The sequence below is a fragment of the Amphibalanus amphitrite genome, unplaced genomic scaffold, assembly GCF_019059575.1.
Source record: "Amphibalanus amphitrite isolate SeventyFive unplaced genomic scaffold, NRLGWU_Aamphi_draft 000226F_arrow, whole genome shotgun sequence".
NCBI lineage: Eukaryota > Metazoa > Arthropoda > Thecostraca > Balanomorpha > Balanidae > Amphibalanus > Amphibalanus amphitrite.
Window position 1 is genome coordinate 575,306 of NW_024881721.1, and position 25,858 is coordinate 601,163.

Consider the following 25,858-nt stretch of genomic DNA (forward strand, 5'->3'; position numbering starts at 1 on the left):
CTGCTTCTCCCCTATTTGTTTGCTGTCAGCTGGTTATCAGTAGTGTGGCGCCAATTAACGAATCGGCTACACCTCGTGGTTACCGGACGGGTTCGAAAAAGGTTAAAAGAGGACGTTGCCAGTCCAGTCCCGGCGGTGCTCCTGGCTGCTGGGTGCTGGCTACTGACTGCTGACCACTGACTGCTGACCACTGACTGCTGACCACTGGCTGCTGACCACTGGCTGCTGACTGCTGACTGCCTGCTGCTGGGTGCACCACTCTCCGGCCTGCTGATTTCTCGCTGAGCCCCGAGCAGGGCCACGCCGCCCTGCCGCGGTCCGAGTGCAGAGCTGTCACCATAGCTCAGGCTGTCTCTCTCGACAGCAGGAGGACGTGCAGCCAGGGGAGTGCCGGGCGGCGCCGGTGGCGGTCCGCTCCGTCCAGCCCGCTGCGGACTCCCTCCCCTGCCGCCAGCCGCCCCGGCCGGCTATCCAGCGTTCATCAGCCAACACCTGCGGAATCCGCGCGTAGGCCGCAGCGCCCCAATGGCTCCATCAGATCCACCCGTTTTGGGCCGGCCAGCGGCCACTGCCCGGCCATTTCAGCTCGGCGTCATTGTCCGACTGACACGCTGCTCACCCTTCGCGGCCTATCTGATACACCGGCAGTTTTGGTGAGCCGCCGGCCCATGTGGTAATGAATTGGCCGTGGCACGTGCGACACGCACGATACGGTGCCCGGGGGTGGTTTAGTGGGCTGTCCATCTCTCCCAGCTGCTCAGAGGGCGGCGCTGACTGTCCCACACTAACGGGTGTCCGGGCGGAGCCCAGAAGGACTGGCCATGTGGGCTGGTTGCTTGTGTCTCCATTCATACTGGAATGCGGTGATTTATATCGCCTGCTCAACAGAGGAGCGCTGGGTGAGCGGCGCCCGCCCCTGAGATCAGGGGCGGGGTGCGTTCGGTAAGACCGACACTGAAACCTCCGCTCCCGCCAGGCCTAAGCTGCACTTCACGGCAGCCGCGGCGTAATCGCTTCACAGGTGCAAAGAGCTGTCACGACGGCCTAAAATGCGGGCGGATTTGCATGGATTTCAACACGGATGCATGTATTCGACGGCTGTCGGTTTTCCTTATTTGTGGTGCAAATGTATGTTATGCTTTATATGCACACGAGCTCGGTCGTAAGTATGGATTGGATAGGTCGCTTCACTGATAGTGAATAGTGGGAAGTTTGAATAGCTAATCAAGTTAGCACGCTGACGAGTGGTTGAGCACACAGAATAGCTCGTTGGCAGCTGGAGACTGATCTTTTACAGCCCGAACAAGGTAAGTGCCTCGGGATAAATTGCTATCAAACCGGCATGACCTACGAAGGCCTGGACAGAAATAGCGGCACGTTTCACGCTCACCTTGTAAAATAATTTACACACTGCCTAAACAGTCTACACTATAGACAGACGCACTGTATGGGTGCCGCTGCATCTGGGTTGAGCAAGCACTTGAAGCATCACACGGCAGCTGCCTTAGCCCCGACCCGTTTGCAGTGTGTGTGTGTGTGTTTGTTTTAACATGGGTGCAGTGTGCGGACATAGAGGCGCCGAACTTGTTACCGGTACACCGGTTCACCGTGACGTGGCTATTTTGAAATTGACTTGGGTGTTGACAGGCACAAATGCTGACGGAGAGTAAGTGCTGGGCAGGATAGTCTTTGCGTAGCATGCAGTGCACGAGTTGACATTTGTTAAAATCTACTCGTATTGACAAATTTTCGTGCTCGTTGGTGAATATCATTTATGCAGTGGTGAGTAGCAAAGCGGTGTCGTCAGGGAGAGCTCCGTTCGATATTAGTCCTCATCTGGTCTGACCCATCCACCGTCGTCGTACTGTTCCGTGACACTGGACGTAGCAGGCAGTTCTCACACTTGGATGGGACTACATGCAGTACTATCGACAGCTCCACTCTCTACAGTCAAACGAGCGTCGGCTACTCGTACGACCAATTTAGCCCCGGAGCCGCCTATTCATGGAGTTCCGGCTGGGCAGCGCGTGGTACTTCGTCGGGTGTCGTCGCTGTGTGTGACGTGCCGACGGAGTTGTTCCACACTACGGATCTCCTTCGCGGCGTCCGCCTCACCCTTGTTTGGAATCATTCTACCGAACGAACGGACCGGGTGAGGAACGGCCTCACCCTTGTTCGGACTCATTCTACCGAGCACCTACCGGATGAGGAACGGACGAAGAACGAATGTCGGACAAATGCCGGACGAATGTCCAACAGGTGCCAGGCAAGCCAGGCAGCTATCACTGCCTGTCGTCCGCGTTCCAGAGGCCTGTTACAGCTGGCGGGGCTCATCGGTAGCCCTCCGGCGGACAGTCGGACGAAAACGCAGGGTCATGGTCAGCGGATGTTTCTGGATCGTTCCTCGTCGGCTGACCCGTACCGGACGTCACACGGCCGCGTCGGCGCCGATGCGTCGTCGGTGGGGCCGTGCCGGCGCCGCGTCGAATGAACCGTGCCGGATGCTGGATCGCCCCAGCCGGCGCCGCGTCGGTCAGATCAAGCCGGCGCCGCGTCGATTGGGCTACACCGGATACTGGGCCGCCCCGCCTGCGTTGCGTTGGCTGGTTTCGGCGATTGTCTACAGAGTAGCTAGAAACGGTACATTCTCGGGGTCGTGTGTAGGATCGGGCAAGCCTGGAAGTTTCCCTTGTGTGTTGTGAGGTGGTTCTTCCCAGTCTCGCCTCCGTGAGTGACAGCAGTCCAAACACATTTCCTTCAGCCGTGAACGGACGGAGGGACGGACGGGCGGGGCGCCGGCCCGGAACTGCACCCCTTCAGGAGCAGCAGCCGGGCCGCCCTGGCCTTGTGGCCGGACCGGAGCCCCCTCCAGCTGCGATGCGGTAGGGAAAGGGAGAAAATAAACGGATAAAATAAACAGAGCTGCAGCTGAGGAAAGGTCAGCGGCTGACCGGGCCCCGGACGGCAGCTGGCTGTCAGATCCTGTTTATTCCCACCTCCGGATTCTAGGATCCGGACGTCCGGCCCAATCAATGGCAGAGGCTGCAGTTACATGGGAACTTCGATGGTGTAACCTTCACTCTGTGCCTGTGTTCCGTTCTCAGAACTACAGCACGACTCTGTCTGCTATTTTTAGGGGGACAAGGGCCAATTTGTCGACCCACCTTGCGTGAGTTACCGGCCAGACAGTGATTCGGTGAACTGTTCCGGTGCACGATGAGAGAATCAAGCGTAACAATGAAGCAGGAACTTGTTAATGGGATAGGTTTTTAACGGTTTACATAAAACTTCACGTGAATCCCAGTGCGTGTACGGGTTAATTTGTTTCAACAATGTTGTGTGTGGCGCAGACGTGTCTTTCAGCGTTTTTATTAGACAAGTTGATGACATATTTCACACCCTATTAATGCTAACTCCTGGTTTTTCCATAGTTATCGTGTTTTTCGTGTATGTTGACATGTCGTACGCCATTATTATGTAGAATTAATTACGTGGTCATACATCACCCGAACTTCTTCATTGCGTCCTATTCGTGTTTACATGCCTTTGTTTAGCTCACTGCACTAACTGTTGTTCCAAATATGGTAGAACCCGACCAGCCGTGGGCCCTTTCGTGCAGCTGTTTCCGTATGTTCAGCAGGTACATCGGTAAATACACTATAACAGTTCCTGTTCCCTTTCAGGAATATGTTTGTATTTCGGGGCCTAGTTCCTCTTACTGCTCAGCCATAACGCGTCATTGTTCTTACTTCTTCCCATGGGTTTTTTGCCGCAGTTTCTGTCCAGAAAGGTTTCAAGTCATGTTCCTTCCTTTGGATGCATGTCATGACTCTTCTTTTCATGCTTTTTTTCGTACAGATGCTTCTCAAACTTTGGATACATGATTCAGGCCCTGTTTATAGTAATCATTAACTGCTACTTCTCCCATCTTTTGTCATTCTACGCTACAATCCTTGCCGTAGGAGGGCACTCATGTCAATAATTTGAGATACATTTTGAACCCATAGTTGGATTTGAGTAGTGTGAATATGTCCGTCAAATAATATTCATCGAAAATCGCTAAAAACTCATGATTGTCCTACACCTATAGTATATCTTAGACTTTAGAGTGTACCACTCCACACACAATCATTTTGAACTGCCGCTTTTCGACCATGATATGACATATAGACGTAATAAACTGTCCTATTCAAAGTTAAATGCTGCTCAGCTGATGCTACATTCAATCATCTTTGTGTCGTGTGTATATAGTCTTATCGGGCTGTAAGACAGTCGATGGCCCTTATACAGGCGGCGATTTGCCTCTCGAATTTCCTCGGCGGCCTTATGGGCGTCTCATGTCAAGCTGGCGGATTACTCAGATGAATGATTGATGGCATTGATCCGACCGGTTCACCGCCCTTTCATAGACAGCATGTGACGTCATGCCAAAATTAATGACCGCCGCATCATTAAATAGAGTAATAACAATGTATGACTGAGAGCGCTGGTGGGCTGAAACGACATCCTTTCTAGCGATAAGGTCAAATGACAAGCTTTGCAATTTGATACTACCTTTTTGGTCGAAGCAGGCGATTCATAAAGCTGGTGGAATAGCTAGTTCGAAGTGTGTCGCACCCTAAGCCTGGGTAAAATGTTGGCCGAATCCAAGTGCTGCTAAATGATGCGCAGTTTCGGGCTCCAGTGTACCGTTCGGAGGCTAAATCCGGACTCACGACGGCCGGATTAACACGGTGCCATGCCAGGACCGTTTCCCGAAATGGCGCTGTGCGTTTGTTTTCCCCTAAAATGTCGACGAAGCCAGCAGCTGGGTGTGTTTAACTCGTGTCCAGCTGATGTTCGATGTAGGCCATCTGTCATTTGTGGAGCTAAAAGACACGAATCGCACCATTGCCGAAACCAGGATGTCCTCGTATCTCGTCGTGACTTTCTTGGCTCTCTGATCGGGTTTTGTTGTGCGGGTTGTTTGGGACTGGGGCTGCTGTGGGGTTTGGGCGTCTCCTGGCGGCCGCGTTTCGGCCAGGTGCGGGGCGGTGCAGTGGGCGGCCGGGGCCACGCGCACCTCCACCCGGGTGGCCCACCCGGACCGCCCGGAGCCGCCCGGAGCCGCCCAGGCGCGGTGATGTCACCGTGCGGCTGATTGGGCGGCGGGCGGGGGCGGCGGCGGCTGCGGGGCGTCACCTGAGCTGCACTCTGCACCGTCACGAGCCGACCCACGTGACCGGGCCGCGTGAACACGTGACTGGCCCGGTCCGGCCCACGCCCAGACGGAGAGCTTTTCTCTCGCCTCCTCTCCTCTCTCCATCTCCCTCCCTCTCTCCGCCTTGCCTAGCTCGTTATCACCGGTTGTTGCCAACGCCGCGCAGCTCGAGGTCATTGGTCCGACCGCCGGGGGGAGAGCGTCGCTCTCCGGCCGCAGCCGGCGCCCCTCCCGCGCAGACTGCCACCCCTCCCCACACCCATTACGACCCGCGCGTCCGTGTCTGGCCTGGTCAGACTTACATGCAAGCTTTGATGTATTGTCGCCGCGATCCTGATTTAGCAAGTATAACCACTCTTATAACATGAAGGAAGGTCTGTTTTTCCAAGTTTGTGGTGTCCATTCCACTGCTGTCTGGACAATGTTTGTATTTTATTTTCACACCTGGTTGCCGATTGCTAAAGCCGGGGTCGAGAGTGTCATTCGACGAGTTTTATGTTTGTTGATCACGACATCGTCTGTTATCGCCCCGCATCGTCCGGTATCGTCCTGAAATCGTCGCCACACCCTACCTGGTCGTCTGGATCTCGCTCACAGTGAGGCGGCGGCCCCATTGCCACACAGGTGCTTCTTATCGCGGTGCTGAACAGCGCCATCACAGCTTCCCGCCGCTGCCGCAGTTGTCTTCCCTTTCAGTCCTCCTCAGCACCCCTCAGCTCCCGGTCTGAGCCTCTGCAGCTCAGCAACGACAGACGACAGTCGCCAGCCGCCCCACCCGCCGCCTGTCTCCATAGGACCCGCTGTCGGCCGGCGAGCCAGAGCGACTGTGATGGACCTCAGAGCTCACTGGTGACATCAGACGACATTCCGAGCTGTCGGCGACGACGCGTGCCGTCTGATCGGCCGCAGCTGCTTAGTGTCCCCTGTCGCCCCTGCCCAGTGACCCCACCCTGAGTCTCAGCCGGGCCGGGTCGGACCAATCCACTAGCGCAATCCTCTCCGTGCCTGGGTGGGTCACAACATCATGCTCGACATGCAGCTGAATGGTTCGCAGGAATGCGCCGGGGTGGGGCCGGGCGTGGTGGGGCGTCTGGCCGTAAGCCGCGCGTCGTGAGAAGGCATGGCTAGGGAAGGACAGGTAGAGTGGGATGAGCGGAGGCTGGCCTTGATTGGCCGTGTTGTCCGGTCCACGCGGTCCCACCCTGATGGAAGAGGGGTGCTTCGGTGTGTTGTTTTTCCATCACGCGCGCTCGGCGCACGTAGGGTTCTGCTTCGCTCCTCAAATGGACAGATCAGGCAGCTGTGGGCTGCGAATTGCGATAGATGGCACATTACCATTTCCTGTATGGTGGGCTGGATAGAGAGGCTGAACAGGTGCGTGTCTGAGTGACGCAACAGCTCCCCGGTGACCGCTCTCTCTCTCTCCCCGCCACCTAATCACGAGCAACTACGACGCAGTTTGGACGCTGATGACACACCGGTCGGCCGTTCAACAACCACGCAGAATGACTCAGCAGCGTGGCGCGATCAGTCCACGCAGCTTATCTCGTGGTGTGATGGTCGCGCGACTGTTACGCACGGGGATTGGGCCCGAATGGCGAATGTTTAGAGACGGTGATCCTTAGGAGATGCGGGGTAACCCCGCCTGGACATCCAGACAACCATGTTTGGCCGTCAAGGCAGCTGTCATCTACGGGAAACTATCGGTAATACTCGGGACCCAGTGAGGCCTGATTATGTTCAGATGACCAGGTAGCAGCAGTGTCAGAGGCTCACCCGATACTGCGAGAAACTTACCCGAGGAGCGTCGGACAATTGTCGGTCTCTCTAGGACGATGACATTGGTCCCTGGAGGTTTCTGAACAGTTTGAGCTGGTCAACGTCAGCCATCAGCGCTAACAGAAACAGACACTTAAGACAAGAACTCGCAGACCGTCCTCGGACAATCGGCCTGTGATATACCACGGTCGGGGTGACGCCTACCACACACGCTGGTCGAGCCTGCTGGGTTGCTGCCATCCCACCGACCACCCAGGCGGCTGACATCGGCTGACGTCAGCCAGCGTGAGCGGCGCGGGCATGGAGGGGTGATACTGACACGGCTGGGGGAGTGATACTGGAGGGGTGATACTGACACGGCTGGAAGGGTGATACTACTGAGGGGTGGGGGTGATACTAACGGTGATACTGACACGGCTGGAGCGGTGATACTGACGGAGCTAGAATGGTGATACTGACGGAGCTGGAGGGGTAATACTGACAGAGCTGGATGGATGATTCTGACGGAGCTAGGGTGATACTGACACGGCTGGATGGGTGATATTGTCAGGGCTGGCACGGGTGGAAGGGTGATACTACAAGAACTGACGACTGAATAGGTGATACGGCAGAGAGCTGGTACGGCTGGAAAGGTGATGCATTGTGCATGCACTGAGTCAACGTGACTGGCAGGGCGACCAGCAGCTGTAAACACTGTTAGCCACTACTTTGCCACCTTGTCAACCATCGGTGAAGTCAGAGAAGGGCCCTACATCACCCGACTTCTCATGGAGAGCTGGCTGCCACAAAGAACCGGTGAGAGCCAGACGAAGCCGGTCATGCCGTTTGATGCGCAGAATGGAGAGCTCGAGAAGCGTCACCGACCTCCGTCAGGGCGACCCACGGCGCAACCTCACGTCCAGCATGTCATGGCACGGCGCTGCGGGGGTCGCGCCTATCCGTTTTTGCCAGCGGTGACGCAGTTCTGGCTGACGCAATGCACGCGTGTGGCCGTCGCGCTGGACTCCCAGCGGGATACAGCGTGATCAATGGCCGTTATATCGGGGAGGGCTGGAAGCTTCACCGGAGGGTCAGGGAGTCGTGCAAGGGGTCAGGGAGAAAGACTAGGGTCAGGGAGAAAGACTAGGGCCAGGGAGCATTGCAAGAACGGTCTGGGAGTCGGAATATAGGATCTAGGAGCCACGCTATAGGTTTTGGGAGCCAGGCTATAGGATCTAGGAGTCAGTCTATAGGATCTGGGAACCAGACTATAGGATATGAGAGCCAGACTATCGAAGCCAGATTATAGAATCTAGGAGCTAGGCTTTGGGATCTGGGAGCCAGGCTATATGGTTTGAGAGCTATGCTATAGGGGTTAGGAGCCAGACTTAGGATCTGGGAGCCAGACTTTAGGATCTGGGAGCCAGGCTATAGGTGTGGGAGCCAGGCCATGGGTCTGGGAGCCAGGATAGGTAGTGTGTGAGAGGGCAGCAGGAGGATCTGGGAGCCGTGCAGGGAGTGACTCTGAGCAGCATCGTGAGAGTTTTCCAGCAGCCGAATGGGTATTTTTAACGAGTCCTGATGGGTATACGCTGCTCCCGAACCCATGGACGGGCGCGGCTGTGTCACGCCGCCGCTATCAGCTGCGGATCAGCTGGGGAAGGTCGCTGGACATCCGGCTTCTGCGGTGAGCCCGGCCTTGTCGTGCGCGCCGCTCCCTCGCGGTCACCGCGACGTGACAGCTAAACGCCTTTTCGGCAGCCAGTTCACACGAGGCGTTTGTGAAAGACGACCTTCAAGGGCGTTCTCAACGTAAATTTATAATTCCTGGAGCATTACCAGGTGATGTTCGCTTTTAAGTGCCAGTGATTTGGTGTTCTTAAAAATGCGTGGTTCAGACATGGGTTGTTGGCATGCTGTGAAGGAATGGTTCGCTGATTCGACAGCCGTTCGGTGCAGGCATTGCCTGGCATATTACTGTACAAGTGACAATGGCTTGCTTAGCTAGCTTCTGAAGTCATGTGTGATGTATTTCACGCCATTCACGGAAAGCTCTCTGGGCATGCATTGATGGATTCACAGTGATATATTAAAAATATATTATCACAGTCCTTTTTACCTAGTTCGAGCTGTTGGAATATGTTTAAAGCACATTTTGCCGTTTGAGCTATTAATGAGCATATTGCCTTAACACTCATGCAAATAGTTAACCGAACAAGTTTCCCTCGTGACTCTCAAAGTTTATCAGCCCTGGTCACGCCAAAGTTTGAGGTTTACTGCTGCGCCGTACTGTGGACCCCGCCCGAAATAGCCGCACAGTGGCGGTTTTCGTGTCTGTTGGCACTTCTGTCGCAGGCGACACGTGTCGCTGAACAGTTTGGGCGGCCTGTCTGTGGGCCACAGTCGACTGGCACCAGCAATAAGCTACCCTAATGGTCCTTAGGTCGGCCTCCCCTTCCCACTAACTCTACCTCCTCCCCACCGCCCGTTCCGCTGAGAAGCGCGCTACAAGAATGGCAATGAATCGCTCATTAAGATGACGTATGAACGAGCACGTCCTGTGATTCTTCACCGTGACAGTCTGTTGATGTTTTGTTATTAATGTGACCGCTCGGCGTGCGGCCGGCGGCGCGGCGGAGCGTGGGAGGCGGCGGAGGTCGCGGGACCCACACCGGGTGGAGAGCCACGCTCTGGGGCGGGATCCGATCGATACCGTGACGAGGCTGTAGCGCACACGCCCTGCTGATCCACTCAGAGTGATCCAGCATCTTCACTGGTGCTGAGTCACACCAACATCTACCAACACGGTGCTCTGTTGGTGTGATAAAATGTATGGCGGTCTCTGGAGCTTCGAGCGGTGTCATGCCGCCTGGTGTGTTTTCTTTTGGAGACGTAGCGTTGTTTTGACCGCGCGGTGATGGGCCGTGAAATGACGGGTCTTCACGGCTCGTGTGCGTCCGTCCAGTCGTAACGACTGGGCCTGCACCACGCACAGCTCAGTTGAGACCGCGCGGCGGGGTGCACTCCGGCCAACGGGTGTGCGCCCAGATGGACGGGTGTGCGCACGCTGCGTTTGGCCTTGGTCGGCCAAGGTCCCACGCACTCGGCGCGTCTTTGTGGTAGGCTGGGTGTTGAGTTGTGGCTTCTGCGGACGTTAAAACGATAGCTCTGCTTGGAGACAGCTCTCCGCGGGTCGGTGGCGCCGCCTTGACCGAACCGTGGCCGGTGGCCGTGTTGGAAGCTGGTGACACTGCACGATGCGCATGTGCCGATAAGGGATGTCAGGGGAAGTGATCCTACAGGGAGGGTCTTAAGCACTTAGCCTCCGTTCGTGCAGGTGCAATTAGGTTTCGCTGGCTAAGCCGCTGTTCACACCGACTCGCTACCAGCGAACTGACAGCGCTAGGAATGTCACCCGGTCATGCCGTTACGAAGAACGAGCGAGCATCCTTGCCCGCGTGCTGTCGAGCTTTTTGTAATTAGGCGAACTATCTTGGCCGTGACTGGCACCATTGTCTTCGCCGAATGAGTGACAATGTTGTGAGACTGCGCAGTAAAATGTGGTGTTGACATAAGCGTGTTACGATTCCGGATTTGGTAAAAGGTTGGTCAGTGTGACGCTTCCAGTGGCAGAAATACAATGTGGAAATGCTAGTAGATGATGGAACAATGTTCTGGCGTTGATGAAGTAAATGTAATTAATAGTGTTTTATGAACTTAATCTTGTATGATTAAGCTATTTTTTTTTAGCTGGTTCATATATTTTCTGCAGCTGTATTTGAACGACTTGCAAGCATTAGCACTCAAATCAAAATGAAATAAAAACATTTGACCTCAGCTTCCGCTATTACCTGCCTAAGCAATAGCGAATATGGATAGCATATCAAAGATAGGCGTTCATCCCCGTTCCCCGAAATTGGATCCGCCTTCTATCAGAGCGGGGAGTCACCACAGCTGTGTGCGGTGCCGTGTCACGCCTTTATTGCACTGTGACGTATCGTGACGGTGCGCTAACCGAGCTGTGACGTCACGTTATGGCGGGCAGACGCGACGTGCCCGGCGGCCCGGACCGACACCGTTTATTTTTTCGGCGATTGATGAGCGGAAGCGTGGTGATGGATGGCTGGAGACCGTTTATATCGCGCCTGGAGCGCCGCGGTGGCCGACAGCCCGGTCAGCGGGTGGCGCCGCGTGACTGGTAGACTCGCGGAGATATCACAGCTTTCAGTGACCGATCTGACGACTAAGACAGGACCACAAACGGTTACAAACTGTCCTGTCTCCGGAGCAGGACGTGGGTGACGTTTCTCCGGCGGTACCATCTGGGTCAGATCCTGAACGGGGAGAGTTTTGGGCGACTGGATTTGTCGATAGTGTGTCGCCGAGGGCGCGCGTGGGTCGGCGTGGGCCGGTGAGGGCCGGCGTGGGCCGCGGTGGGCCTCTGGCCTCTGGGGCGTGTGGGCTGGCCCGGCGCCGTGTAGGCCGCTGGGGGCGGCGGCTGGTCGGACAGGTCGTCTCTGAGCCGCTGCCCACAGCTCGTTAGCTGAATAGCGCTGATTAGCACCGGCTGTGCCGCGGGCGGTGGCAGCTGGCCACGGGCGGCCCGAATTTCCCGGCCGGCCGCACCGGGTCTAGCTCTGAGAGACGCCATGGGAGCGGACCATCGCGAATGACCGGGACGCCGACGCCGACCGACGCCCACAGACTACACGGTCAAAAAGCGGCACAAATACACACACGGCGCTGCGGCGCTGGCTCGGGCCGCCTGTTGCCGGGCCGTTCTCCTCTCAACCCACTGTTCTCCGTCCTACGCCGCCAACGTCCGCCGTCCGGCGCCGAGACGCTGACGGGCGTCTTCCTTTCCCGTAATGGACCTGTTGGCAGAAATTGGCAACATGATGTCCATCTGCAATTATTTGTAATGAAACTGGTTGCTTTATTCATAACGTGCAATTTGGACCCTCACTGAAATGTAAAGAATGCCACATGATCCATTTGTGTGTGCAATGCACGACAGGCGTAAAACAATTCATGAGCGCATAAAACTGATCCAACCTGCGCTATCAACTGCTCTAAGAAATCTGTCAACTGCTCTAAGAAATGGCAGCCTATGTCAAACTTTCTTTTGTTGCTTTATCAACGGTAGTTTACTCTGTTCTCATTGCCATCAACCACACTCTACTTTCAAGAGTTTGTTGTGATTACGTCAGAATTGCCGGCACAAACCGGCTGAGAACCAGCGCTCGCCTTTGGTGTTACCGTGCTATGCCTTGCTGCAGTCTCCGGTCGCGGCTCCGCCCAGCCCTCCCGCCGTCGTCGCCGCCGCGCCGCCTACACCCTATGCTGTACCGGCGGACTTCTCTGCCTCGGGCCTCGTTCGACAGCGGGTGACTGATGAACGGACGGCTTTTTTGGACCGATGTGAACGGGCCCGAGACCCAAATGGGCACGTAGAAGCTGGATGAGCTAACGAGGCTGGAGTGTGCCGTGACTGACAAAGATGGTCACGCGTGATGAATAATGCTTGATTCATTGCTGGCATGGGTTAGAATAAACCTTCACCAACCAGCTTACAAGTCATTCGTAAATGCTAATATGCAACGAAACTTTTATCGTGTGATTTTTTGGCAATCTGCTTTGCTTATGCAACTGCCCCAATGAACTACGAAGTTTGTATAACTTACGGTTACTGCAGCACGACCTGCAGTGACTGCTGGGCGTTTCTGATATGTCAGGCGCTAAGCAGACATACCCTTGGGAATCCGCAAGTGTTGGAGATGCCAGAGCGATAGCTGAAGTGTCTGTTTTGCTGCGGAGAAAGTAGCCCAGTCCCGCCCAGGGTCCAAATAGACCGGTCCGGATGCTGTATTTGGTGGTAGGTGCGTATGTTGGTATGATATCTACGCTGACTGTCGATGAGATCATCATTTGGCTCGGCAGTCCAGTGGACCATGAAAGTCAGCTGTCTTCTCCTTATATACCAGAGAAGTTGCAAATGGACTTAATGTTCACTGCCCCTGTCCTTGGAACCCTGAGCTGCTGGTGAGCTGCTGTCACCCGCCCTGTCATCTGTCAGGCTGCCGCGCTGTCAGCTGATGTCGGTTGATAACAAAACTGCTGCTGACCTTCCGCCTGTCAGAGATTTTACTACAGAGCGAGGGCGTTGCTCTGTTTGCCATGAGGGGCTGATGTCAACAAACGCTGCAGCTCGAGGGACGCGCCCTGTTTGAATGGCGCTGTCCGGACGGGAGTTCTGCCCTTCCACTCCACCCACTGGCAGTGATAGTAGCCGTGGCTATAAATCACCGAGACCTCCGCGATCACTTTCCCATGCCGCCGGCGAAATGCTGTGGCCCACCGTGCATTATTTGCAGTTTTGTGTCCGGTTTAGGATGCCGAAAACTGCACACAACTTACATCGTGATGAATGGGAGCGTCATGTACCGCCTTTTGTAGCGTGTTGTGAATCGGAATATAAATTACCTATTACACAAATCATCTTGCACTGTCAGGCTCAGCATGTCGGCCCTGCTCAGACTCATTTTTTACCGTCTGGTGTCTGCTGCGGCTTCTAGTAAACGTAAAAATCAGTGTCGCCTCACGCTCTGTCAATTTCACTTTGTTAGTTGTGTCGCGATTTGGATGAAGACGATCATGAACGTGTTCCCGGATAGTGGAACGTATTTTCCAGAGTTGCTCCAACTGGCACGGCCGTAATGCGATCGTAAAGTATTATCAGTATACTTTCGTGTTGTGACGGCTTTGACTCGTGTGGGTCGTGAAGTCAGACGTTTCGGTTGACACTGCGCAGTGCGCAGTGGTGGGGACGGGAGCTGTTACTAAACATAACCCGGCAGCCTGGCTATTTCGCACACAGAGGGCGCAATAGTCTGTAGAGAACGGTCTCGCTCGGCCGGTTTTCGGCCATGAGTGCAACGATGATGCAACTCGGCCCGGCTGAATGACAGCGGCCCCCGTCGGGGAGGAGCTCGCGTGGGACCGTCGCCGCGCCGCCGGTGGCATGTCGTCGCGATCGACGGGACAGTCGCGGCTGTGGCAGCTTGGCGGCTCGGTCGGCAGCAGACCGGGCACCGCTGCCCAACGGTCACTCAGGCAGGCCTGTCTTCCCGCTGTCGTGCCGCATCAGATTAGGCCGCCGACAGCCCCTGTCGAGCGTCGCCATCACCGGCGACTATCCTCGATCACAGCTGCCAAGGCTGCCGACGGCTGTCCCGGCTACCTGCGGCTGACGGCGGCCGATTGGCCCTCTTTTACCCGACCTACTGCCCAACTGGAACGGAGGCCGGCTCACATGCGCCGCTGTACTCAGAAATAGCGTTCTCTATACACAACGGTGTTGACTTTTTGTGGGGGTGTGAAGTAAAAAGGCGCCTGTCCAGCCCGCGTGATGTCGTGTTGGCGCCCAGCTGCGGATCGACACTATCCGGGTTTGACGGAAAGTGGCGACGTCTCACTGCTCGTCGTCGCAATGCGAGTACGCTGCTGCCCCGGTGAACCGTTGTCGACTCTGCTGATGGCATCGGCGATGACTGGTTGCCACCGTTCCCGAACTGCGCAGTCGTCCGTTAGTAACGCGCCATGTCTACCGATCTTCGACGCCATGTCTGCGGAGCTCCGTGGACGGGAGCACGACCGCCTGTTTACTCGCTATCGCTCGTGTTATCGTGTCGCGACAGCGTCGCCAGTAACGTGTCGTGACGGCGGCCGCTGCCGTGTCGTGAAGTCGACTGCTGCCGTGTCGGCTCCCGAAATGTCCGCTCTGTCCGGGTCGTACTGGCCGCGGCCGGAGTGGCACCAACGACCTAGGGTTGCGCTCGTGGGCTTCCGTTCCTCAGGGAAGCTGTGCGCCGGCGTTTGACGGCATCGCGTTGCGTCGTTAGCGCGTGCCGAAGGGATGACTATCGTGCCGCGCGAGGGCGGGGCCCTATTTGGCCGCGCGCCGCTGCCCGCCGGTGGCCTGGCTTCGGTATGTGGCCGGTTCTCCGGCTGTGTGTGGGTGTTGACGGCTGTGCCGCAGGCTGACACCGACCGATGTGGTCCCGAACGAGGCGGCACCGGTCGATTAGCGAGCCTCGCCATCGCTGTGGCACTGACCACCTGGTGGCAAACTCAGCCCTGTGGCGAAACACTGGGCCCTGCTGGTCCCGCGGACCACGTGGGAAATTCATATGTGCGTGATATTAGCGCATACTTTTTGCAGTTTTATTTCTGTGGTTCCAGTTAATCGTATTTCAATTTTAGGCGTGTGACATGCGCCTTGACATCGTTTCTGCATTAGCTGGAAAATTGGACCAATAAAATGTCCGTACCTTAGTTCTTTAAGCCTCAATATTGTCGACGTTTGAAAACACTTCTGCGAAGTGGAGTTTTGCTGTCTGCCCTTTGGCTGGATAGGGATCTGATCTGGTCTGAGACGCACTGATCCGTCGCTGACTGGAGATGTCTGATGGATAGGATTGTGCGACATGCGGGAATAGTTGCTAGATCACGATAAAAGTGCACTCTGAAAGTATGGAGCGAAGCTGTGCGTTGCAATCGTGTGATGAAAGAGCGTGCGGTTTCCGTCAACTCCTATGAATGCCACGTAATATCACGTCATGTGAAAGGCAATTCCAATGCATCTTGGCTGCGCATATATTATATAATATTATATAAATATATAATATATTTTTGGACACTTTTGATTTAACGATATTTTCTGTCACTCAAAGTACCGTGGATCTGAATAGGTTATGTCCACGCTCTGTTCTTGCAGCGCTGAAGATAATCGTATTTGCTATATTTCTGACGCACATAGTGGTCAGAGCTGCAACTACTTCCGAATAAGCTGATCTGCTGAAAATGGATTTTTAAAAAGCTGCCTTTCGAATGTAATTCTAAATTCTTAACTATACCTAAGTCGCAAAGTTTTACGGACTCAGTTTTGTATTCACTACCACTAAGCTCTTAAAATGTATATGCGTCAACGCATGTCCTATTATCTACAGCCAGATGTTAATCTTTTCCCTTCCAAATGTGTTCAATTACATCCCATCAATGGCATAATGTTCCTACCTTTCTAAGAAGCTACCCTCATTCAAATTGTTCAGCGGAGTTATGTTAATTGATGACCATATATGCGAGTTTATCGTCCATGAATCCAACGCTTGGAATAGACATCGTCGATCACGGAGGTCATCTGACCACAAAATCTGTCTGGTTTTAATGACGTCACTCTGATTCAACCCAGACCCCGTCCATGGGTCGTTTCATGACTTCTCTTTTACTATATTACTTTATTCGACGTGGCTCAGAGAGAAGCGGCACTCTTCCGAAAGCCGCCTATATTTTTTGTTGGTGGTGGGTCTGGCCGCGTTGTTTGTTTGTGAACGTGGCGGGGCCATGTGAACAGCTCGTGATGGGCGTGTGAGGAGCACACTGGGGACAGTGGTTGAGGGGGGGGGATTGGTGGTCTACCGTTCACTGGGCTGTCTGACAGTGCGGGAGAAGGGTTGGTGGCCTGTGGCCGAGCTGTGGCAGCTGGTGGGGTGGTCTCTCGTCAGCTCTGTGTGGCAGTGTGCCCAGCTCCCACCAGCTCTGTGTGGTGGTGTGCCCATCTCCCACGCAGCTCGGTGTGGCGCCGCACTCCGATGGGAGACGTCGGGCTCCGTGTGAACCGGCGCCTGCCTGAGGACACGCTTCCTCAGATGGCAGGCGATATACTGGGAGGAAACGCCAGAGAAGCGACTGCTTTTCACTAGGCCTATCAGTCACACATGCCGGTATCTCGTGCCTGATGTGATCTGAAGGTGATATCGTGAGAAATGGAGATTTTACGATACAGCCCACCATTTTCTCACACATGTGAGCATGACTCGTCTGCTCTTCGTGCTCGATATCAACGCAGTTTCTCTGTTAAAGATGCTGGGGAGTACAAGTTCCAATTATAGATTCTGATAGCGTGCACTATCACATACGTGGGCATTGGGCATCAACTTGGATCCCCGATTCTCAGTACATGGGTTCGTAGAACTGACTGTCAACATTGAATTCCGATATTTTTACAATCAGCGGCTGGCAATTGGCCAGGCAGTTGATTCACGAACATTCCCTTGCATGGTCCTATACGTTGTCGTTTCATGGTGAACGTTCCCGGTTATGGTCCTCACACATCAGTTCACGGGGTTGCTAAGACGGGCTACGGTGGTATGACCCAAATGCGATAAACCTCAGCCGAGAGCGGGTGAAGTGGCACGGGTTCCGGGTGCGTGTTTATCCGTCTCAGCACCGCAATCCTCTCCGGTCCGGCCAGTGTCCGCACGGCAGCCGCTGAGCCGCGGGCAGGTAGTCGCGTAAAACATCCGCCTCATGAACCTCTCGCTGCTTGTAACGGCTTCCTGGGAACGACAGGGTTGGTGTGAATGGAGCTGCATGGACCGGCGAGCGGTGGAGACTTTAACGCTGAATTATTTTGATGATGCGCTGTCCCATGGAAGGATTCCGCGTACTCCAAAATGAGCTGGTGCTTTGGTTTATTCATATTAAAATATACGTTTTTATGTTTACTTATCGTATGGTTAGATTCATCAGAAGCATGGGGCATTTAATTGGGTAAAGGATGTCCGGGGGGCAGTCATTACACGGTGATGTTTTAAATAATCATCTTTCAAAGAAATGATAAAATAACCTGTCTACTAGTTTGCCCGTACCACAATTTGCTCCAATACAAGAGCTGCGGTTTGGAGCATGCTCAAAATAAGCATTTTTAGTCAGACACCATGGCTATAATGTGACCATCACCATTGTTTTGGATGTCATATTCCGATTATTACTTCATATTTTTAGGTGGTGGCGTATACCTAGTGATCTCATGGAAACCACAAACCATCTCAGTTCTATACTCAACCGTAGTTATTAAGGATATGAAAAGAAAGGTGTCATGCGGGCTATATTTAAACAAAAGTGGCTTTACTATGACATAAGTCGAAAACAGGATATCAACCCATCTCACGTCATGTAGATGTCTGCTATTATGAAGGGCATGTTACGATTGTGGCATATAGTATAAGTCTGGTAACATGTATTACATCACATTTTACGAAAAAAATAAGTGATTTAGGTATGTGAGCTAAGTAAAGATAATAATGCAAAAATTCATGCTACATGGAATCAGCAAACATTTCGACATGTTTGGGATAAACAGTTCACCTTGGGATGACAAAACTGAGCATTGAGTATTACTGTCCGATACTCGTGAACTTGGCATGGCTTCTTCTTAGCTCTGTAAACAATCTAAGAAAGAATGGGGTAGGGTAAGTAGGGACATGTGATTGGTGGTGGCAAGCTATTGATAATTCGATTTGATTGCTATTCACATTTTGATGTATTGATTCATGCTAAGAAAGAATGACAGTGGCGAATGTGCATTTCAAATAAAGCCTCCATTTATGACTGACTGTTCTTACGGAAATATTCCAACATATCATACAGCTTTGAGCTTAAAAACCCTTTCCTATAATTGGTATACCATTTCGTAAATTATAAACTGGTTTTAAGCTACCTTACTTGGGCTATCTTCACACATTTTACGTGTTATTTTTATCGGTGGACCCTTAAAACTGTCACCCACGCCAGCCGACTCCGGCATTCATGACCAAAAAACATCGTCCGAGTAATTTTCGATTGTCATCGCCGCGCCTTTTCTGTCTGTGTTGGTGTGGTTGTACGGGCTACCGACCACGACAGGCTATTTCGAGAAGTGCTGCCGGGTGCCGGGTGCTACTCGCCGGTCGCAGCTCCTGCCGACTGACCGTTAATACATACAGGCCATACGTACGGAATGTGGGGGAAATCTACGGAATTCCGACTGCTGGGCCTGCGCTTACGGGGTCGGTGACCTAAGGGGACGCTCGGCAGGGTCATGATCGACGTGTCAGGGTCAAGGTCAAAGTCACCATTGATGTGCCGTGGCATGGGCATGGGGCAATGAGCATCGGGACATCCACACAGAGACACACTTGACCCCGGTGCGGGAGAAAAGTGGGCACACAGACAGACACACATACAGGCAATCTACGGATGACCTCATCGCAGCGGAGCCTGTCGCTCACAAAACTCTCCGGCACAGACGGTTGATGTCATGGCAGATTTTTGTGTCGCCCTGCTCATTGCGTTGGTACGGAGGCACGCGGTGCAAGGCTATCTGCAAGTGTAATGTGCTGCCGACCCCTGCAATAACGGTGTGTGCTGGAGAGACGTGACCGTCCAATTCCCTGGGCCGTATCTGGGTCCAATCTGTAACCGACACCGCGCTGATAGGATCTGCTTTTAGGGTGTGCTCATTGGAGGCAGTGGTGACGATTGCATTGAGCTGATCTTGGGGTGTTGATTAGAGCTTTTCATCACTGTAGTTATAAATGCAGGAATGAAGATGTTTACTATTTGTTAGACCTTATTCAATATTCAGCCATTGAGAAAGTTTGTGAAATAAAAACTTTTCAAACGATCCTGCCATTTTCAATCTTGACTTCAGTATTCGCAATTCAAATGAAACAGCCATCAGTTATCATCATAAGTAAGTAAGAGCTTCCTATTATGTGACTTCAAGACATCAAGCCTTTCATTTCAGTTTACGATAAGCCATCGACAACATGTAATTCATCGCATACTTTAAATGCATCGAATAGTAACATAATCACCCAGGAGCTGCCTTTGCTTTGCGTTCTTATCCCTGACAGATGAGCATGGAATATCGACACAGGGCATCGACACAGGTCGGATGAGCTCACCATCGAGTACGACAGCTATCTAAATATATTTTCACCGGTGTTCGGTCGCCCAATCAGGGCTGTGGGTAGTTGCCATCTGGCGATCGGAGCTCACGTCATTGGCAGTACTATCGCGGCCAGTAATCGACGTCGCCCCGTCGTGGGCCCCACGATGGAAGCGCCGGGACCGGAGAGGGAGGGGAGGGGAGGGGAGGGGGAGGAAGGTAACTGAGCCACAGTCTCGAACACTCGCGAGATCAGCCCGGCACGGTGTGTTGTTAGATGGATCGTGGGGTTCGTGAGAGGCCTGCTGAAGATGCAATAGGACGAAAGGATGAATGGAGGGAAGAGTGGAAAGTGTGTGTTGTGCTAGGCATTTCGCGAGGACAAAGATCAGTGAAGTCCACGAGATTCACAATGTTTCTGTCGGAAGTGCGGCTCTTTCCGATTCTTTTGACCACCACAGGTAGTGTAAAAAGTCAAATGTCGTGCGTGTCATAAATTGTTTGTCTGAGGTTTTGTCAGGTGTCTTATGTCATTGCCATCTTACCAAGTGCCATGTGGCAGTCGACATCTTGTCAGGTGTCTTACCTGACAACCTTGTATCAGGTTTCGCCGTCAGGTGTCATCTTGTCAGATGTCGCTGTCGTCAACCGGGTGTCATCGTGTCAGGTGTTATCGTATCAGGTGTCACGCCAGGTGTCATTGTGTCGGGGGTCGTGCTGTCCAGATGGTTGGCGCCGTTTTACGACCCTGCTGACGTCAGAGACGCCATCGGCTCCGGGCGTGGTCTGCCGTGTCGGGGCGGCGCCACACAGCCGTCACTCGGTCCGTCCCACGCGCCGGACCGGTCACCTGCAGTCCAGAGGTGGAGTGCGCACTGTGACCGAGACGGGCGTGTTAAGGTCACTCGGGTCAACAGAGCTTGCTAATTACTGCAGGTTGTCTGGTAGAGTGGCTCATTTGTTCGTGGTCATAGTGTCCAAGCTGGTGTAACAGCTGGACTCGCCATGTTTCCATAGGCGCGGGAGCCGGGGGGGCAGTGGGGGCAGCTTGCCCCCCCCCCCCCAACTCTGGGGCCGTGGGGGCGGTGCCCCCACAGCTTTGAGACGGAATACCACACTTTTTTTTGCAAATGTTTTCTTTTTTGTTGAAAAAGCCGAGGGGTGAAAAATAAGTGGCCTAAAACCGGTGAGAAAACTAGATTTGGGGGTACCCTAGGTTAATCTCTATTATGGTGTGCCCCCCCCCCCCAGTCGGAAAGTAGTTCCCGCGCCCCTGCATGTTTCTGCAGTAATTTATGAATCCGTTTATCAACTTCAGCAGCTGTAGAGGCCCCGCTCCATCACCGGGGCGTCGTCGCGGACGGCCAGCTGGCCTCTCCGACCCAGATCGGCGATGGTCAACACTGACTCACTCTGTTGTGGATGCAGATTGCAGTCGGACCCTGGGACCGTGACTGAGCCAATACACAGTGCCGATGCTGGTGACCCGTGAACGGGGAGAGCTGGAGCCAGCGCCGGAACATCGCAGAGGTCCGGTGGCGGGCTCTAGACAGTAGACGTTACAAACGACGGGTTTCTGGACAGACGACAATGCGGAAGAGATATATAGGAGTGGTTTGTCAAACAAGATCATTAGTAGCCCCACCTGTCGACGCACGTCACAGAAAGTACCGGGGAATGTTCTGGACATCTCGCGCCGCGCTTCCTCTCGGCGTGCCTGTCTTTCTTCCTCCTACCTTCCTCGTTCTGCTGAGTTCCGAGAACCGGACACCCCTCACTGACGTCCCCAGGCATCTGTCGTTTCGTGTAGACCAGCTGTTTGGGGCAGGCTTTCCTCTAATCAGACGCCGTAACCGAGAGCTGCGGGCGGCGCGCCGGGCTACCGCTCGTGGGCTGCACGAGCTCACGTGCCGTGCGGCAGTGCCGTCTGCACGGCGCCACGTGTCGTGTCGTGTGCAGGGGCGCCGTCGGCTCTCCATTGAGAAGCAGCGCCTTGTCGCCGGAAGGCAGTGTGTCGGCCGGCGGCCACTGGGACAGCAGACGGCCGTCGGAACGGCGGAACGACGGCCGCCGTTCCGGGAACGACTGCACCACCGTCTCCGGGCCGCCAGCAGCGTCCAACGGCTTCGCGAGCGGCGGTGGTGGTGCCAGGCGTTGACGCCTCATTACCATTTCGCCTGACGGACAGAAATGCCCTGACCAGAACCCATCCAATGTCCGAGGTCATTATTTGAAGTGGTTCTTGATAGGATACTGGCCGTTTCTTTCTGTGACTTGCAATAACAAAAGAAAACATCCCAGTGCTGAATTTCGTCCGATTTTCCCTCAGCCAACTCGTCACCACCGATTTCTGTAGTAAACCTTAAGAAATTTACTGATCAATGTTAATCAGCTGCCGCAACGATATTGAGGGGCATCTCTATTGCACTGATCTGCAATCAGCAGCCAGCTTCCCTCGATTTATCTGCCCTCCACCCAGCGCTAGAACGTTCCATGTCATGGGGTTGGGAGTCCCAAGGGGTGGGGGGGGGGAGGGTAGCGACACCGGCCCGGTCGCTGCCCACGCTCCAACCGTGCGGCACTGTCACCGCCGCCGGCCTAATCCGTCAGTCCAGACAGACTGCCAGGGACGCGGCGTGCTTAGGGCGTATCGCGTGTAAATCTCGGTGTGTGGCGCGCATTAGTGTGCTGCAGACACAAAAAATGTACCCCGCCCGATATCTGGAACGCCCACTCCCACACTCATAGTACTTTGGACTCTTACGTAAGATACGATTTGATACGTTTATGCTCTTACAAACAGTACTATCTACAGGTTCATCACGTGCTTTTTGTGATGATATTTTTATCAGCGTTTTATATGTTTGGATTGTGGATAGCTATGCTGACGAAAGCATTTTTTTAAAGACAAATCGCATCTGTTGTGTTTAAGGCATGTGCAAATACACGTGACACTTCTTTACGGACACTTCTCATGAACATGTTATTCAGTGGATTGTGTGTGTACCTACAAAAAAAGAAGGTAACGAAAGGTGACCAGAGCAACGCTGTCTCTTTTTCCGGGCTTTTGGGGAAGCCCTGACGATGCTTAGCATGATTGGGCCCGCTGCACTTATACCATGAGGCGCAGGCCACCCAATATCGACCGACTAGGTGACCCCCGAAACGACCCCGTCTGACCCACGCGACCTTTTCATCGACCGGCGCTCGGACAGTCTGGGTTTCCGGCCTGCGCGGGCAGTGCAGTCGGCTGGGCAGCCAGGCGTGCCGCCCAGTTCCGCTTCACACTGTCTGGCGAGGTGTCCGCGCACTGTCTGTCGTCCGTCTGGTGACTGGTGGTGCTGTCTGTGTGCCGGCTGGTGGTGTTGTCTGTCCGGTGCTGTCTATTTTGTCTGATGTCTGGTGCTGCTGACTATTCTGTCTGTATATTGTGAGTCCATATCAGGGTTGGCTGTGTGTTAGTCTCGTCGTTTTCCGAGCTGCATCGTATTCGTCAGCCATCGTGCCGGCACAGTTCGACAGTCTCCGTGCTCCCTCACCGGTGCAGTGGTTCCCTGTCCGCCTCCCAACCCCTCCGTGAATGTTGCCTGGTCTGCCGTCCAGCCGTGTTGTGTCTGTTGTCTCTACCGACTGTCTGTGTTAGAGTTGCAAAATTTCCCTACCGCACTACCGGCATGCCGGTAATTTTTCACTACCGCAGGTTTTTTCGTGGTATTTGGCATATCCTGCCGGTAGCATGCCGGTATTTTTTATTTTGCACAAAAAAAAAATTATCAGCATATGATTCAAACTTTGGACACTAAGAGGCTATTGAATTGTAATAACAGCAATCTTAGCCACTGCAAAATACATTTTGTGGTAGAAGTTCCATTGCTAAGGGTAATTGTACACATGAACCTCAGCATTTCACAGGTTTGGCTCTAATAAGAATTGTCAAGAATCTACTGTGGTCTATCAAAGGAAGAATACTCATTCATGTTGCAAAAGCACAACCAATTAGTAAGTCTAATGGTAGGTAATAGGTATAATACAATAAAATAAATTAATGTTAATGGCAACATTTCCTAGGCAAAAGGCAGAATCAAAACAACACAAAACACATTGTTTGGAAACTGGCCTTGAGTCCTGAGATGTGGTCTGAGATACTCTACAAAGAATTTGACACTGAAAATCCAGCTGAAAAGGCAGGTGCTAGGAAGCCCTGAGCCTAACTTCGGTCCCAAAATGAAATGAAAATGAATTAAACTGGCATTTTGTCTTATCTTTACAAGAAAACACAACATGCAGAGTGCAGACCAAATGAATACAAAGTGGCGCAATATGATCAGCTGATCAAGCAACCAAGGATTGACTTTTAAGATCCTCTGTCCCCTAAAAAAGGATGTAAGCTGATGACGTAATATTTATTCATATGCCCTTTTGGTTGAATTACTTAAGAGAAGGGATCTTCTTGTAGTGAACAACACTCACAGTGTTGATTTTATTGGATTTTAATATCGTGTTGGATGATTTTTATCAAAAAAAAATCATTCACGAGGCAGTAGTTTGCAGTCCTAAAACTTTTTTTTGCAGTGTTTTAATCAGCTGGTTAAAAACTGTGTTATGACGCATCTGTTTCGATCCTTTATAACCTTGTGTTTGTTCCCGCGTTTGAGATGGGAGAGGATATTATATCGTTTTTATACAATTATTTGGTGACTTCTCAGGACAACTGAGTTATTAACACATATTTTTACATGATTCGTATCTTACTCACGAGCCAACAAGCCATGGCGGATAGGAAAAAGCAGATGTTGATCTCGCTTCCTCAGTTAGGAACATGGCCAAATCTGTAGTTTTTTATATTGTGATTTATGACTAGCTATAGTTCATTTTAGGGTATGTGGAAAATAAGAACGCTTGTGGTAAATGTGATTGCTGCTCACTGTGCAGTCTTCAGGAACACATTTCAGTAATTCAAGTTCTTTTTTACCTTGCTTTCTTGATGAATGTGTGTAGGCTTTTTGTAGGCAATACCTCTTTGATTACAGCTGATATTTTAACAGCTGTAAACTGGAATTGAGTTTCAAAATTGTGGTATTTGTGGGGCCAACTCAGCCAAAATCAGGCTGCTGGAGTTTTGGTTGGACAATGGGTGGCTGCTGGGTGGGGCGGTAACTGAAATTGCCAAAATGTGGCATCTCATGTAGGGGTAAGCCAGAATCAAGAATGCAGGTTTTTTAGTATGCCGGTAATTTGGCGGTGTTTTTGCTTGGGGCGTGGTAGCATGCCGGTATCCCAGAAAATGTTTGTGGGGCGGGGCGGTGCCGGTAGCAGCCCATAGGGAAAACTTTGCAACTCTAGTCTGTGTGCTGTCTGCCGCCCGGCTGTCTGGTGTATGTCTGTTGGAGTCCTCCGCATGTCTGCGCGGCGGCAGTCGTGGTGTTGCTCTCCTTCGACCGGGCCACGGGAAGGGACGTCGCCGGACGACACAGCGCCGCGCAGGTATGTCCCTGAATGATCCCTTTTTATCTCGGGTGACGTGAAAACTGTTGAGGTGATTCTTGCGTTCTAGACTAAACTCGTCTACTGGCGGCTGAAATCCTGAGAGTTGCGAGCTGAGCTTGCCTCGTCCTTACCCGTCCATTTATGGTGAATCGCGAGTTCGGCCGGGGACAGGCTCTCCTGCGTCTAACACGTCGGAGGCTTGGCGAAACGACCGTCCTCTGACCAACACAAACCGCAGCTCACGACTCCCGTGGCCGGACCCGTCCTTGATGGAAGGCTGTGGTCTGGGGCCGGCTCATCAGTAGCGGAGACAATTTATTCGGCAGTGCGGTGGCTGTGCCGGTTGGTTGGCGGCTGATCCGACATTGCTGTTCTGCTGGTGAGTTTTGGTGGCAGTGTGGTGGAGTCAGGTGTGTCTCTTGCACCAGACGGAACGAGCTTTACCCAGCTCCATGACGCCAACCACATAGCTGGTGTTGTGGTGGGCCTGTCTAGCTCGAGTGGCGCGCATGTTGCTCGCTGCTCAGTGCCCCGCCGATCGCCGTGGGTGGGGGTCTGCGGTGTTGTTCTCTCCCCTGGCGGTACGGAGGTCAGTCTCGCTTCCCGCCCGCCCGCGGCGGTGTGAGGTCACCCTGAGCGGC

At 53.3% G+C, this 25,858-nt stretch overlaps 1 protein-coding gene across 4 annotated transcripts in view; it reads left to right on the forward strand.

The window, feature by feature from the left end:
- LOC122385648 overlaps positions 1 to 25,858 on the forward strand; it is a 145,755-nt gene that overhangs the window by 54,757 nt on the left and 65,140 nt on the right. The window contains exon 1 of one of the 4 annotated variants that reach the window (XM_043374067.1): positions 25,150 to 25,214. The exons of 2 other annotated variants lie outside the window; for them this stretch is intronic. The gene's annotated coding sequence lies outside the window, so the exon portion shown is untranslated. Of the gene's footprint in view, positions 1 to 25,149; positions 25,215 to 25,858 lie in introns of those variants that run through there. One more of the 4 variants, XM_043374061.1, reaches the window with a different exon arrangement.